Source organism: Bactrocera dorsalis, chromosome 2 (assembly GCF_023373825.1).
Source record: "Bactrocera dorsalis isolate Fly_Bdor chromosome 2, ASM2337382v1, whole genome shotgun sequence".
NCBI classification, from domain to species: domain Eukaryota; kingdom Metazoa; phylum Arthropoda; class Insecta; order Diptera; family Tephritidae; genus Bactrocera; species Bactrocera dorsalis.
Window position 1 is genome coordinate 60,006,020 of NC_064304.1, and position 17,437 is coordinate 60,023,456.

At 37.6% G+C, this 17,437-nt stretch overlaps 2 protein-coding genes and 1 pseudogene across 6 annotated transcripts in view; 2 read left to right on the top strand and 1 right to left on the bottom strand.

Annotated features, from left to right (window-relative positions):
- The window catches only part of LOC105234087 (tyrosine kinase receptor Cad96Ca), a 252,333-nt gene that overhangs the window by 75,544 nt on the left and 159,352 nt on the right, over positions 1-17,437 (top strand). The gene's annotated exons all lie outside the window — the stretch shown is intronic.
- The window catches only part of LOC125776665 (uncharacterized), a 263,872-nt gene that overhangs the window by 73,477 nt on the left and 172,958 nt on the right, over positions 1-17,437 (bottom strand). The window lies entirely within an intron of this gene.
- On the top strand, positions 8,299-17,142 carry LOC125776710 (probable deoxyhypusine synthase; annotated as a pseudogene).

The window sequence follows — 17,437 nt, forward strand, 5'->3', positions numbered from 1 at the left end:
TAATTTTTTCTCAAAGTTTGGTTGAGCTAATTCAATTTGTTCTTGTAACGCTCCTTTTAAGGTTTCGCAAGCAACAATTCCTTCTTGACCAAGATTAGTAATTGTTTTTTTTGGACATATTTTACCATTTTCTCCCTTTAAGTGTTTTGTTGGTGGTTTAGCTATTGTTGCATAATTTCCTATAAATTTCATATAGTATCCGGTTAATACTAAAAATCCTCTAAGTTGTCGTAACGTCTTGGGATATGGGTAATTTATGATTGTTTCTACTTTTTTGGGATCAGTTTTTATAACTTTATGGGATACAACGTATCTTAAAAATTAAACCTCGATTTCTATAAATTTTGATTTTTCTATAGATATTTTCGTATGGGCTTATTCGAGAGTTTGTAGTATACTATATTTCAAATGAGATATATGGAACATAGAATTTTTCAATATACTATTATGTCGTCAACATATACGTGTAGAGAAACACCGTACTCGTGTGCACAGTCAAACACTTATATATAATAATACAAAACTTTATTGTGAATATAAGAAAAATGTTACACTTATTCAACTTTACTGGATGTTCTCAAATATTTCGTTTATGTTGCTCACTCGCTGACGGTTGCCCGTTGACTGTCTCTTTGGTTGCTGCCACTTGCTTTTTTTATTTGACACTTGATGGGCAACAGAGTTGCCATCGCTTACAGTCGGCTTTCCTGACCCAATGTGGCGCCCTCGCCCATGGTGCTCTCATCTTCGTTGTCTATGTCGTCTATGTCGTCTGGATCATCTGGTGGTAACATGCACCAAGTTTTAAGTTGATCTGATGCAAATACGGCTTTGTAGTGACGTTGCGTTCGCTCGGCATGAGGTAAGTCTTCAATTACATAACGATCATTTGGCAGGACTTTGGTGATGATGAATGGTCCTCTGAATCGTGGTTCTAGTTTACGTGATGTACCGGAGCTTATTGGTTCGTTTGTAGTCAATACGAGATCACCTTCGTTGTACGTCTTCGGTTGATTATGCTTTGCGTCATATAGCTTCTTGGCTTGTGCTCTTACGTCGTTTATTCGTTGAGCTGTGTCGACTCGTAGTTGCTGTAGGTCGGTGTCGTTTATCAGGTCAACATCATCGTCTTGAAGTGCCTGGATAAGTTGATTCTGCAGGATGTCTCGAGGCACGTACCCATAAAGTAGTCGGAATGGTGTACAACCTGTGGTTTTATTCGGGATGGTATTAATGCTCCATTGTATTTGACGTAATTTGTCGTCCCATCGTCTTTCGTCATCAGTAGAAGGTAGTAGCATGGATAGGATGACGCGGTTTGCTCGTTCAGCGTGTCCGTTGGCGCGTGGCGTCCGCACTGCGTTGAGAATATGTTTGACGTTGTTTTCATCGCAAAACTTTTGGAACGCTTTTGAAGTGAAGGCCGTTCCTCGGTCGGATATGATACGTTCAGGCATTCCTAGATAGCTCGTGATCTCAAGCAATACCGGAATTACATGGCTTGTTGCGGTACTCTTGACTGCTCGTAGGATTGTGAATTTGGTAAATGAATCTACAATTACCAACACATGCTCGTTGCGTTTTGAACTTTTGGGAACGGACCCAAATGATCAATGTGTATTGTCGTGAACGGTATTGGCTTAACGTTGTCGTAGTGATATCGACCCTCACGTCGTCCGCCAGGGGTTTTATTTAAAGCACAACCCACACATGAGTTGATGTAGCTCTTTACGTAATTGCGCATTCGAGGAAACCAGAAGAGATTGAGAATTCGTTTCATTGTTTTGTCAACGCTCATATGACCTGCCTTATCGTGGCATTCGTGCAGTATTTGGAACCTTAATTGCTTTGGAACAACCCATAGTAGTTTGTTGTCGTGTTTTCGATATAGGCGTCCCAGTTCAACAACGTAGTCGGGATATTCTGGCTTCACCTCATTCTGTATTTCGTTAACGATGTTTCTTATTTTCTCGTCTTGTAGCTCAACACTAAACAACCAATCTGCCTGGTCGATAATCATCTTGGAAATTTTGAGATCAGCGGCATCTATTTCGTGTGCATCTTCATAAGGTGCACGGCTCAACGCATCGACATGGGCCATACGAGCTCCTGGTCGATGTTGAATTTCAATGTCGAATTCTTGGATTCTCAACCACCATCGGGCAATGCGTGGTATAAGCTCTCGCTTCTCCATCGTTGTTCGTAAAGCGTTGCAATCGGTAATAACTTTGATCTTCTTTCCGTATACGTAGTATTTGAATCTTTCCAATGATTCCACAATCGCTAATGCTTCGAGTTCATAGCTATGGAAACGTTTTTCGTTGCTGTAGTAGAGCGACTAAAATATGAGATCGGGTGCAGTTGTCCATTCTCGACTTGCAACAAAACGCTTGCAAGGCCGATAGAGCTTGCGTCTGTATGTAGTTCGTGTTCGGCTTCGATGCGGTAGTTGACCATGGTTGGTTCCGATGATAATGCGGTTTTGAGTTCGTTGAATGCTGACTCTTGCTGTAGTCCCCATGCGAATGCGGTGTTGTTGCGTAGCAATTTGCGTAATGGTTCAGAAATAATGGAATAACCAGCGACGAATTTTCGGAAGTAGCCACTGATACCTAAGAATTTTCGTACTTCAGTGACATTTCTCGGCTGTGGAAAATTTACGATAGCGTTGGTTTTGACGTTGCCCGGACTGATGCCTTCAGGAGTTAGCTGATGTCCCAAAAACGTTATTGTTTGCGTGAACAACTCACATTTGTTAACGTTCAATGTGAGTCCACAGGTACGTAGTACTTGGAGTATACGAGAAAGCTTTGTATACATTTCGTCGAAAGAATTGCTGCCGATTAGGATGTCATCCATATAATGCAGCATGTCGCCCGTCTCCACCCGTCTTTGGATTTCTGCCATGAGTCTATTAAACAGAGCTGGTGCATTCTTTAAACCAAACGGCATGCGTTTGAACTCATATAGACCGTCCGTCGTGATAAAAGCGGTGTATTTCCTACTATCGGGTGCCATTTTAATCTGATAGTACCCACTATTCAAATCGAGTGACGAAAAGTATCGGAAACGTTTCGCTTCGTGTAGCCGTTCTTCAATATTCGGGACTGGAAAATTCTCTTTCTTTGTTACCTTATTAATTCGTCGATAATCGATACATAACCGATCACTTCCATTCTGCTTTTTGACTAAGACCACGGGACTTGCGTATTCGGATGTCGATTTCGTGATAATATCACGCTCAAGCAACTCCTCAACCATCCTGTTGACAATATCACGCTTCGGTTCTGGGATACGATAAGGCGCTTGAAATATGGTGCGATTGCTCTCAAGTTCGATGCTAGCTTGAACTACGTCAGTTTTGCCAATATCTTTCAGCCCACTGGAGAAAACATCGGCGTAGCTTGCCAGAAGACTTTGTATCTTATTTCGTTCTGCTTCATTGCTGAAATTGGACATTAATTTGGAAAAATTGCTCTCAGTTATTACCGTTGTCTGTACTGCTCGTCTGCTTCCGAATATTGTGCGACCATTTTCAATTTTCAGCGTAGTGTTTGCATTGATGATAACATCTTGACCTATTAAAACGTCTTGTTCTAGTAACTCGTCATCAGCGATGTAGGCTTGCGTCTCGATGTTGATTCCGTCGATGGTGATGTCTATGGTAATAGCCTCCGTGAACGTACGCACCCCTCCGCAAATGCCTTTTACTTGTAAGCAGCATTTTACGGCTTTATCGTCGATGCGCTTGGCTACTGACCTACGAATGATGCTGCATTGGCTGCCCGTGTCGATGAATGCGATATACGGTTGCGCTTTTATGTAAACTAACTTCTTGAAACATTCGTCAAGGTTGATTGCACCAAGTCGTCGTAACGTTACTGTCGTCTTCTAACAATTTCCTCCGTTTGGATGAACTTTGTTACACGTTGTACAGCGATGTCGTTTCTGCGGCAATGGACATTTGTTGGCGAAATGTCCAGGTACGTTGCAATTGTAGCATTTCAATTGTGCTTTAAATTCACCATTTTGTTTCGTTGACTCAGCATATTTTTCGTTATTGTTGTCTCGCTTACTTGGTTGATGTACTTGTGGCTCACTTAGTCCTCCGCGATTAATGAAATAGTCCTCGATGGCGTCTCTCATCTGCTTCATTGTTGTAAACTTCATTGCTGCAATGCTTTGTTGGAGTTCTCTATGTTTTAACCCAGCTCTTGCATAACGTATAATGGCTGCCTCACTCAGTTTGTAACGTATACCTAGTGCCGCCACTCGAAAACAATATTGTTTTACGATTTCTTTTGGCTTCCTCGTTGCATTGGCCATCACGAAATGAATTTCTGCCTCGTCTCGATCTGAACCAAATTCGTGTCGTAACGCATCAGCAAAATTTTCCCAAGTTGTGTGTAATGTGGGTGATGCATTCAACCACATACGTGCAACTCCTTTTAAACGTGTGTAAATAGCTAACAATAAAAATTTCTTGTCCCATCTATATGCTTCCACTACTCGATCGACTCTATCAATAAATTGCTCTACCGTAATGCTTGCGTTATTCGTTGGATCAAATTCCGGCAGGGTATTTGCAATTTCTTTAACTGACCCGTTCGCAGAAATATCACCGTTGCTTTGAATGTGTGTTGTAACGTTGTTGTTAGTTGCCACCGTGCTGTCGTCGTTCGTTGAAATAGCGTCAGTGGCGTGACTCTGAACGCCTGCGCCGCCGTTGACTGCGACTGCGCTATCGTTGTTATTCACGTTTTGTACCGTTTGTACCTCTTTCATGCTAACTGTACCAGTCCCGTTGTTTTGCGCTTGTAGCAGCTGCGCCATCATCTCGCGTAACTGCTTCATCTCCTGCTGCAGTTGTGCCACCGTTGACATCTCGGATGACTCCTCCGTAACGTTGATCTCTTGGATGACCACCTCGTCGGACTCCTCATATGCGCTAAGACGTTGCAACAACTGGTCTCGCGTGCCAGTCGTCGCTAATTGCCTTTCCCGTAGCAACCTCTTCAGTTGTTCCACCTTCAGATCACTGATCTTCACCATCGTATCGTTTTTACGTATCGTGTATATATATCTGCCGGTGCCTATAGCCCTTCACCAACGCACATACATATACTTACTATGTTTGTAGACGTGTATGGGTTTATCATCCCACTTCTGAACTGTAGAGAAACACCGTACTCGTGTGCACAGTCAAACACTTATATATAATAATACAAAACTTTATTGTGAATATAAGAAAAATGTTACACTTATTCAACTTTACTGGATGTTCTCAAATATTTCGTTTATGTTGCTCACTCGCTGACGGTTGCCCGTTGACTGTCTCTTTGGTTGCTGCCACTTGCTTTTTTTATTTGACACTTTATGGGCAACAGAGTTGCCATCGCTTACATACGTGACACAATTTTCCTATACATTCATGTAAAATATTATTCATTGATCTCAGAACTATACTTGGATCATTTTTAACTACACATGGCATTCTTAATTATTCATATTGTATTTTCCGTTATTTATAGTAAATGCTGTTTGTTCTATGTTCTTTTCTTTCAGATTCTAAATCCATTGTGAAAAAGTATTTTGATTTTCTCAACTCGGGATTAGGCTTTGATTATTGGTTTTTACTTTACTTTTTTAAAGTCAAAGACCATTTTCAATTTCGTATTACCATCATCATTTATTTCTTTTTTCAAAAACGAACTAAATTATTACTATGTCGTATAATCCGCTTTCCTAGTAAACTTTCGAGTTTCTTATTAACAAAATTATATTCAAATATAGAATAAGGATATTGTTTGGACCATATGGGTTTGTCATCCTCAGTTCTAATTTCTACTTTAATATCTGTTCTAAAAGTTAAATCCATGTTCACGTTTTGATGACCATTATTTATTATTTTAATAACATCCTCTCTTAGCAATGGAATGTTGATATCTTTCGTTTCATTATTATTAAAATTATACGTATCAGCAACTTCTTTAGAAATTTCAACATTATTTATTTTTAAAATGTTGTGAACATTTGCTGCATTAGTTTTTCTATCCTTAGTATCATTTTTGCTAGTATTATCATTGGCGGGTGCCTCAGGACTTTTTTGTCCTAAGGGGTTTAGTATAATTAAATCATTGAGCAAATTTATTTTCTCTGTTTTGTTATTCCCATAAATCAATTTTCTATTTGGAATATCAATTGTCGTTCCGATTTCATTTAAAAAATTAATTCCAATTAAAAGATCGCTCTCTAAATTGTTAATCTCATAAAAACGTTCCTGTATACCAAACAGATTGATACTATGAAAATGTTTTATTATGGTCGAACCATGAATGGTTATAGCCGTCTTCTTAATTCTTAAAATGTTTTTATTAACTGGTTTCTCCCGTATCTATGAGAATTCTAAAAATTTGCCAAGTTTTTGTATCGGTTTTAATGACGTACGGCAATTCGGTTTACGCTAAAAAATGGTTCTCATCAATATTATTATTTCGTAGAATTTTTAGTTGAGGTTGTGTGCTTATTTGTGCACTTTAAACCTTAAATTGTTGCACCTTAAATTACTTTGAAAATTCGGATATCTTTCGTGAACCAATTTCATAGTTGCTTTTAGTAAATTGCAAAGCACATTGTGATCGCATTTGATTTGAATGAAGTTCTTGTGCTTTAGCAACTCGGTAGGTGTTAATGTAAATATATTTGGGTTAGGGTTACCCCCTAATTCAGTAATAAAAGTTCTTAACGCGGTTTCTCGATTCTTTATATTTAATTGTGTTGTAATATCTGAATTGGTACCGTGCGTCATTATAGTTTTATTTATTAGTAATGTCAATTTCTGATTGACTTCATTATAATAATAAATTAAGGATGTCGATCCTTGTCTCATAACGCTCATCTCTTAATCAATTACGTAAAGTGGTCGTCTATCGGCGTAAGCAAAACCTAACCTTGCAAATATTGCTTCTAAATTCAAAACTGTGCCATGATTAGTTAACATATCATTGGCATTACCTAGACTTTTATTTCCGAGGATAGTTTGTGCTCCAAAATACCTTCTACTACCTTCTTTATATTCATTAGTATATCGAATAGCTCATCGAATTTTTTGCAGCTTCCCTCCAGCTGACATAAGATTTAAATTCTGGCAAAGACTTTATTATGTCCAAATTTTCGTCACATACATATTATGGAATTAACTCCTTGAGTTTCATTCTCAGTTATATGTGCCGCATTTGTTAGAGTTTTAATTCTGTTACTCAACTGAGCTATCTCAGTTCTTAAATTTGTGGTTTGTATAACTTTTAATCTAGCTATATCGTCTACAGCAAAATTATTGACTGCCATTTTGAAAAATTGGATAATTATCTCGTTCGCTTAAAAATTCTTTATTTCTTGATAATGAACTATCGCCTCTTCTCTCTAATCCTTATTTTTCGGGTTTGTTTTTTTTTTATATATTTGTGAGTTTCATGAAATAGCATATATAGCAATACTCACAAAAATGTGGTTAAATTTCTTTTTTATTTACACATATATATATTTAATAGATGTATAAGAATTTATTTTGTTGATTGTCATGATTATTGGTTTTGCAATACTTACAGTGAAACAATTTTTCATACTTGAAAATTTCTCAAGCTTTTTTGAGAACCGAAAAGTTACTTGGGATTGCCCGAATTAATTTAAATCCTAATTGCCTATCACTAAAATGATATACTTGCAAAAAAAAATGAAAGACGCGTGCGTTCGATTTCACGTTCAAATTACATTCCCTTTTATGGAATTGTTTAGCCTAAATCTTAAAGCTAACGGCTTAATCTAGTTGTACTGTAAGTATGTGTTACAAAAAAAGGGGTAAGTAATTATCGCAACAATGTACTAGCTTATGTTAACATAAGTATTAAGGTAAGTAATAGAATAGTATATTGTATGAATGCAGTATTAAGTCAAGTATTTTATACAATAGATTTTCTTAATTTAATTTTTAATAATTCAATATTTTACAATTCATTTTATTTTCCTTGTTTTAGGTATAAATATGTCGCTTGACGCAACACGGGCCATCTTGACAGGATCAGATTCCTTCAATTTCCAGAGGAAGCAAGGCCAGTTTGTGGATGGGACGCTTAATTGTGCCAGTCTTTGTTGCAACGTCTGCGACTTGCACCTTGCCGTCATGTCCTTCTACGGTTGCGATGACGCGCCTTAGTACCCACTGCTGAGGCGGCACGTTGTCCACGTAGCCATTTGTTGCGCTCCTGAAGGCCCTTCAGGTATACTTTGGACCACTGACACCAGAACTGTTGCTTGAGACAGCAAACAAGTTGCCATCTCTCGCAACAACGAACTGGGTCCACTGGCACCTTCTCTGGGGGTAATGCTCGCAGGGAGCATCCTATTATTAGATGCGCTGGTGTTAACGCCTCGCCGTCGTTGAGATCTTGGCTCAGAGACCAACACTGTTGCTAACTCTTCTGCTATGAGGCGCGTTGCCGGTTACGCGAACGATGTGGTGTTAGGCGGACTTCACCGCGGCTTCCCATAATCCGCCGAAGTGCGGCGCCCGCTGTGGTATAAAGATGAAGCTGAATCTCTTTAGTTCTGGACCCACTGCTAGAAACGCCTCCTTCAATTCGCGCAGCTTGTGATCGGCGCCGACGAAATTGGTGACTATCTTCGTCGGCATTTCTCGGCGTCTAATGAACCTTTTTAGGGCGAAAATAAATGAATTTGAAGATAGGTCCGAAACTAATTGTAAATGTACTGCTTTGGAAATAAAGCAAACGAAAACTGAAATATATGTTTTTACGGGTGGTCGACAGCGTATTTTTAGAGATGTGTATATCGGACCACAAAAATCTACGCCACATATAAGAAAGGGCCGTAGTGCTCGAAGTCTTTCGACTGGCAAATTTCCCATTATTTGGTTTTTGTATACAGTTTCTTACGGTTCTACTGCAAGCTTCTCGGGCATTATTTAGCCATATGCGTTCTCGAAGTAGCGCAACCAATTTCGAATGTACAGGAACCGTAAATATGTTACAACGAAGTGCGAACTTTTATTTAGTAAAAGCGGAAATTTGGCATCTTATGGGAGAGGTGCATTTAATAAGCGACCTCCTACTCGGATTAATTTGAACGACAGCGACATAACCGAGTACTCATGCAAAAACGGGTTGAGTTTTTGCAAGTTCGCGGGTAACATGGTACCCTTATGCAATTTTTGAATAACATCCGAAAATTCTGAATGTTGGACCACCTGTGCAATTTTTAGAAAACTCAAGTTTAGCCCTTCTGAAGTCAGAGCCTTTCCCATGGAGGATTTTGGTGGTCATCTGGTCCATCGTAATATGTATGCGACCACACGAAGCAATTTTTATGAGAAGAGAATTTTTCAATAACGTCCAATATTGCTTTTTTCTCAGTAGTCGAAATTAGCGTAAATGTATTTTTCTTCTTCTCTAATGCTTCGTCTTCTGGTGAGAGCTGGAATTGGTTATTAATTGGTCACTAGGAGGAACTGTGGACCGCCAAACCATATCGAATTATTCAATTCGTCCACATTACAACCCAGAGACACTTGATCCGCAGGATTTTGCAGGATTTTGTTTCGTTGGCACAAGTCGCCAATGCATTTTCGGACACTCTGTTTGCTACGAAGGTGAGGATGGATGTGTTTTAATCCAATGTAAAACTATTTCAGAGTCTGTCCAAAATGTAATTTTTTCGAAATGTCGATTCAACATAGGCGCTACTCTTGATCATAATTTCGAAAGAAGATGGCTGCCGAGAGCTCAAGACGCGGAAGAGATTTGGTGTTCAGCGGAGCCACTCTAGACTTTGCAGTAAGCAGCATACATTTAATACCACTAGCAGATTGGCTACGTATATACATATATGCAGCATCCGTACACTATTATTGAAGCGTCGACGAAGCCATGTATTTGGCAGATGGCACTCGACTCAACGAACGTAACAAGGGATGCTAATAGATGAGAGCTGCATTAGGTTGGCGTTACAGTTCTGCCAGCTAGTGTCAAGGTGCAATGGAATCGACTCATCCCAATCAATTTTTTGGATCCAAAGCTCTTCCAATAAGGTTTTTGCTTTGGTAATTAGTGGGGCTAGTAATCCAAGAGGATCAAAAAGGCGAGTAGAAACTGACAATATGTTTCGTTTAGTGGCTCGCAGATCATTAAAATTGTCATCTAAAACAAATCGAAACAAATCCTCTTTCGGCAACCAATGGATTCTTAACGTTTTAGTGAAGCTTTTGCCATTGAAGCTTAATGGCTTTTCAGAGAAATTACTTTTGAAAAAGTTAGGGTGGTTCGAAACCATTTCGTTAAGATGAATCCGGACGAGTTTAGCATTTTAATTACCTCACTTCTCAAAAGATCTAGAAACTCAAAATTTTCGGACCCTGTTAATAAATCATCAACATAAAAGTTTCTTTTGATGGCCAATGTACCGAGTGGATATTTCATTGTATTGGCATCATTGAGCATTTGCAAACACCGTGTGGCGAGAAATGGAACAGGTGCCGTATGTTACGGTGTTAAGACGAAAAATTTGAATTTGTTCAGATTTGCTCACACAACACGTATTTTGGTTGTTATTCTCTCGGGCCTTAAAACGCATTGATGCGGAATGAAGTAGTGTGGCTCACTCGGGAGCTTATACTTCGTTGTTCATAATTATTTAACCGCGACTTGACAAACGCGCTTAGTTTTGACACCACTTTTGTATTGGAATTGCTAATTCCTATCACGCTTAATGTTTTGATGGTGCAACGGGGAAGGACACTGGATACTGGTTCATCAGCGAGTGATTGGATCGACTGCATATCCGGCAACTATCCGCTCTGCATTTGGAAACGGTATGCCCCTTACGCAAGCAATTTATGCGTAAGGGTACCGATTTGACGAACTCGAAGCTCTGTTGCACCGGAATAGCCTTGAAAGTGGGACAGGCAGGTAGATGGTGTTCCTTTGACTTACATTTTTGACAAGTTGGCCGCTTTGTAGCTGCAGCGACTAAGGCTGATTTCGTCCTGTCCATGTGTGGATGCTTCATATAGCTCATGCTGGTTGTGGCTCCGAGTTTCGTCCTCGAACAAGATGCTCCTGCTCCTGCTAATTGCTGAAATCTTCTATTTAACACTCCAGTGGTCGCGCCCCTTTTTGTGCCGTTAGTAGTCGCGCGTACTACATGTGTAGAACATTTTAGACATAAGGGTTTGAAACGAAATATTTGTAAATAAAAAAATTTGTTTTAATAATAATAAGTAACAGTTTATTATAAAACCAAATCAACCAAAAAATATTCATTTTAAACATATTAGGAACTTAAAATCAGACTTCTTGCGAATAGTTATTCGTAAAACGTAAAAGTATATACACAAGTGGTCTACTATTGTAGTACGCGCGACTACTGGAGTGTTAAAGATGCTTGGCAATCCTTCCATAATGGTAAGTGGTCGTAGTCAAGTTGCTCATCCCACTCAGATCGGGTGGCAGTGTCCACCTTTGTCATCACTGAATGTATTATAATGGCGTTTGTTATTTGCTTCTCATCGCTCAGAGGTAGCAAAGAGTTATAAACAGCAAACACTTCATCGATCATCGCTCGTAATGAAGGTGCTGATGGCTTTGGGATAGTTGGCAGCTCAAAAAGTTTTGAAATTGTGTTAAAAAATATCAAGCATATGTTATCATAGACCCCTTTGAGACTTGCCAACGCTTTCGGGTAATTTTCATCCGACATCTGAAACGCTTTAACTGTTCCCAGAGCCTCTCCAGATAGAAAATTTACCAAATGGTTGAATTTTTCTATATTCTGGTTTATTTGGATCATTATGAACCAAGATCTCGAACAAACTCATAAAATTTTTAAATTCTGAATATTCTCCCTTGAATTTCGGGAGCATTTTAGGGAGCCTTGAGCTGTGAGAAGCTACAAAAGATGTTTCGGCAAGTGAAGTTTTATTTTTCGCTAAAATTGACTTTATTATGCACTTCGTTTCAACGATTATGTCCTCTAACTCCCCTCGACGACATGGCTTTATCAATTTCTTCAATTTTTGATTGGCATTTTATTAATTTTTCACTGTGTGAATTCAATATGTCGAGACGACATTCCAATTCAATTGGATCTAAAGACATAGCCTTTTCGAAAAGGCCCGTTTTAATCCATAAAATACTACTTTTCGCAATCGTTCTTTGAGGTTTTAACGATTTTAAGTCTGTCAACTCCTTACTTGGAGACAGGTTTGCGAGAGTTGGCTTTGACTTGCACATTTGCGCAAAATGAGCAATAGCACAATAAAGTAATGTATTTCGAAAATGTCCGAACGAAAATTGACAAAAATTGCAAAAAAAAAAAGACCGATAATTGCGCACGCAGATCGAAAAAATTGCGAAAAATGTAATAATTTAATTTTGCAATTAATAATTTTTTCACATTTTTTTTTCAAAATAAAGGGCTACCGCAAAGTCCCAAAATCCCTTATGCACTTTGAATTCGTATATGTGATGTGATATGATGGCAGCAGCGACGTTGTGGCAGCAGCGAAGTGATGTTGTAAAAAATTGGACACTTAGCGATAAGTTCTTGCGGAGTTTTGTAGTGGCTCTGGAAGCGGTAAGTTTTAGTGGTACGGCACAAAAAGCGGTAGATATTAGCGGCACTTCCCGGTTAAATCTCAATTTCGAAATATTTCGAACACTGTGGTGCTGTTATCATGAAACTCACTATACTTACACTCACTATACTTGCAATTTCTATACAACGTCTTTATACATACATACTCGTATGCGTCCGCCAGCCCAAGCCTACACTTTTTATACTCTCGCAACAAAGTTGCTAAGGACAGTATTATAGTTTTGTTCACATAACGGTTGTTTGTAAGTCCTGAAACGAAAAGAGTCAGATATAGGGTTATATATACCAAAGTGATCAGGGTGACGAGTAGAGTTGAAATCCGGATGTCTGTCTGTCCGTCCGTCCGTGCAAGCTGTAACTTGAGTAAAAATTGAGATATCATGATGAAACTGGGTACACGTATTTCTTGGCTCCATAAGTTCGAAGATGGGCCAAAGCGGCCCACTGCCACGCCCACAAAATGGTGGAAACCGAAAACCTATAAAGTGTCATAACTAAGCCATAAATAAAGATATTAACCCTCGTCGAGACCAACGGGTCTGGTTTGTTTTTAAATGTTATTTTAATATATTTAGAATGTAGCAAACGACTTGCGCTTCCAGGTAGCTTCCTAGAATTTTATTGTCTATAGAATTCAGAAAAAAAATTCAAGGATATCGTATCGAAAAGTACGAAAAAAGGATATTATAATATTACACCTTAGTCGAGACCAATGGTGCTTGGCTAGACCCCATATATTTTGTATGAATATACTTATATGAACTTTGGTATGTTTCTATCACTTTGCACGGTTGATTTATCTGTTTTCATGTTCGTTACATGTCCAAATTGGTTTGTATGTTTATCTAGGTCAAATACTTTAGCCGTTTAGAGCGTTTTAAAGGTTAAGAAAAATGTATTTTTTCTCTAAATGTTACATTTTTTGTGAACGTTACACCCATGGTAGAGGGGAGGTTGAGGGCTTTTCTGAAAGCCCCAGGGGTGAACTAACTCGCAAAAAAGTTTTGGTCTCCCCCGGCCCCATATCCCCCCAAACTGTAGTGAAACATAGGGGGAGACATGGTGAAAACCCATTTTCGCCTATTGCCACGCCACCGGTGGGGCCTTGGGGGCGAATTATTCATTTCCTGAAAACTCTTTAAATTACCTAACCGGTGCAATTTATTTGACCTACCTACTTTAGCCGCTAGAGCGTTTTAAAAGGTTAAGAAAAATGTATTTTTTCTCAAAATGTTACATTTTTTTTAAATGCTATTGCCACGCCAAGAGTGAACAAGGCAGTCAATTTGATTTCAATCAAATCGAGAGGTATGAAATTTCAAAAATGTATCTATTGTACATATATGAGCGTAAATACAATACGTATTTCCATACAAATGTATGTATGTAAACACATAGGGGCCTAGCCAAGGACCATTGGTCTCGACTAAGTGGATCAGACCGTTGGTCTCGACCAGGGTTAAAATGAAATTTGGCACAAAGGATCGCATTAAGGAGGGGCATATTTGGACGTAATTTTTTTGGAAAATGTTCGGTGACACCCGAACTTAGCCCTTCCTTACTTGTTTTATCTTGCTTTCGATAATTGCCGGTGCCTACATATGTACTTTTATAACGTTAGCACATTTCACTTCACGTACATATGTATATATGGTTGTATGTATTTTTAAATATTTCTTTTCCCTTTAGCCTTTTTTGGTATATGTGCATATATTTGCCACTGTGTTTAACACTTTTCACATTTGTAGTAATCACTTTTCACTGTACTTTTTTATCTTTTTATTTAGAAACTTCTTTAATTTTTTTTTTGTTTTGTTTATTTCTGTATTTTTTTTTTTTGTTTATAGGTACCACTGCACTACTCGTCCACTATGAGTATAAATTATGTATATATTATATCTATATACAAATATATATATACTTCCAAACACATCGACAGGCAATTAGTCACGATAACGATAGTTAGCACTAACACAATTAGTTGGCACTTTTAGTAAAAATTTACTAAATCCACGCACTTGGTCCCTGCTCGGGCGCCATAAAAATTTCTCAAGCATATTTGAGAACCGAAAAGTTACTTGGGAATGCCCGAATTAATTTAAATCCTAATTGCCTGTCACTAAAATGATATACATATGTTTGTACTTGCGAAAAAAATGAAAGACGCGTGCTTTCCATTTCACGTTCATTACAAGAGAGTCTTTATTCCATTTTATGGAATTGCTTAGCCTAATTCATAAAGCTAACGGCTTAATCTAGTTGTACTGTAAGTATGTGTTACAAAAAAAGGGGTAAGTAATTATCTCAACAATGTACTAGCTTATGTTAACATAAGTATTAAGGTAAGTAATAGATTAGTAGTATGAATGCAGTATTAAGGTTAGTATTTTATATAATTGATTTTCTTAGTTCATTTTTTCTAATTCAGTATTTTACAATTCATTTTATTATTCTTGTTTTAGGTATAAATATCTCGCTTGGCGCAATAATACTTAATAATATTAGTGGGGTTATTTAATTAATACTCGTAAATATGGAAATTATGCCGTCAAAGACGTTTCTACAGCAAGGAGGCGATTCCACTTATTTATAAAAACTTTCATATCGACTATTGCTTCCATGCAAATTCGGAGTTGATCTAAAACACGTAAATAAACGTAAACAAACATATACGTACATATGTATTTAAAGTACAGATGATTCAAAAAATGTGTAAACAATATTTATGTACATGCATATGCGTGAATTTATGCGTGTCCCTATAAAATCCCTATAAATTTTTGTTTATTGTGTTATTTGTTTATATACGTACCTTTCATATCGTCAAACATTTCGTCCATGCGTGTTTAGAACATCTGACAATTCTCTTTTCTGTCTTTAGCTGAAACATTACAAAAGTTTAATCTTAAAGTATTGAAATAATTTTGTTTAATTATATACATACCTTGAGAATTAAAGTCCACACATTTTATTGATTTCATTTTGATTATTGGAACTTTATTTTAATAATACTCATATATGTACAATCTGTCAAGTAAGAGTGTGGTCGACTTTACCGACAGTCAATGAAAGATTTCGCTCTAATTCCTTCGCGAGCCGATAGAGGGAAGTTTAGTCCTCGGTGCATTGTCAACAAAGGTTCAGTTGTCGTCACAGTATATACAGTAGATAACCTTTTCGTGGTAGCTTTCTGAGGGGTGAACAGCGGTCATCTTGGATTTTCAGTGGTAGCAACGCAGTGCTGTATAAAGTTAGGTAGTAAATACTTAGCAAATTTATTCTATTAAATAACAAAAACTATAAATATTGTCGCTTAATATAAAAGGAAATTATTTATTAATGACATATATTTAGTAATATGTGATTTAAACGTCATAGTGTGTCATGGTTCGCCCATAAAAATATCATTTACTGATAGTCAGATATTCTTTATGTAGTGAGTTCTTGTTAATAAAAAGCAGCCCTGTTTTTAGATTTCTCGGTGGTGAGTTTTCTTCTGAATGTATTTGTTTACATTTGACCGACAGAATACATTAAAGGTGCAGCTTTCCATATTCGAACATTCAAATTAAATCAAAACAAAGTTTAGTTTGTATAAAGTTACTAAATCTTTTATTTAAAGTTTAATAATTGGAGTGAACATAGGTTTTATACAATAGAAAATGTCCGTTGTACCAGATATCGTCAAAGAAGCGGTACTTAAACAAAGTGAAAAAACACACCCATCGTGGGGGCTACGATTGGAATCAAGGAATTGATTACTCAAAATTATTTGAGTCGTATGTTAATAAGGAGTTTCAAGCTACTAATCTTGTGTTGGCAATAAGAGAAATCAATCTAATGGTAATGTAACCATGTAAGGTTTATGTATTTTAAAATATTCTTAGCTTGATTGTAGGCAGCAGCCGTTGAAACCTGAAGGAAGCTGATTTGCATGAAACGGATGAATTTATTAGACGAAAACATAGCTGTACAAAATTCCTTGGATTCACATCTAATCTAGTGTCGTCGGGATTACTGGGGACATTACGATTCCTCGTTGAACATCAAATGTTGGATTGTGGCGGGTGGCGTTGAAGAAGATGATTTGGTCTCCTTCTCGTATTGTACAACGACTTGGGGAAAGGATAAACGACACCAGCTTAATATACCACCGAGCTGCGAAACATAAAATACCTGTGTTTTGTCCTGCGCTTACAGATGGTAGCCTAGGTGACATTATGTATTTCCTCTCTTTCCGTCACCCCGGATTAGTGGTAGATATTTTGTCCGGTTTTCGATCGGGAATGATTATAATTGGTGGCGGTATTATAAAGCATCACATATGCAATGCGAATTTGATGATAAAATAAAGAAAGAAGCTTCACCAGTTAAGGTGTATGCAGAAGCTAGTTTAGTAGTGCCATTGATTGTTGGTGAGACTTTTATTAAAAGACATTTCAATGCAAGAAAAGAAATCGAACCATGATAATAAACAATTGTAAAAAAATGCAAATTTGTGGACTTTAATTTGTAATAGTAAACGAACTTTTTAATAAAGCTTAGTTAATATGTACTTCTCATAAACACTTTATTCCAACGAAATTAAACAAATTTTATTAACATTATAAATATTTTTAATAGTTTATTTTTGAATCTTTAAGTTTTGCATTTCCACACCACCCCTGAGGTTTGCAATAAGGCGCGTTACCGACTTTTTTTTAGGTGTTCGGTTCCCCGGTAGGCCTATTTTCACCTTTACAACTTAAAATAAACATAATTAATAATTTAA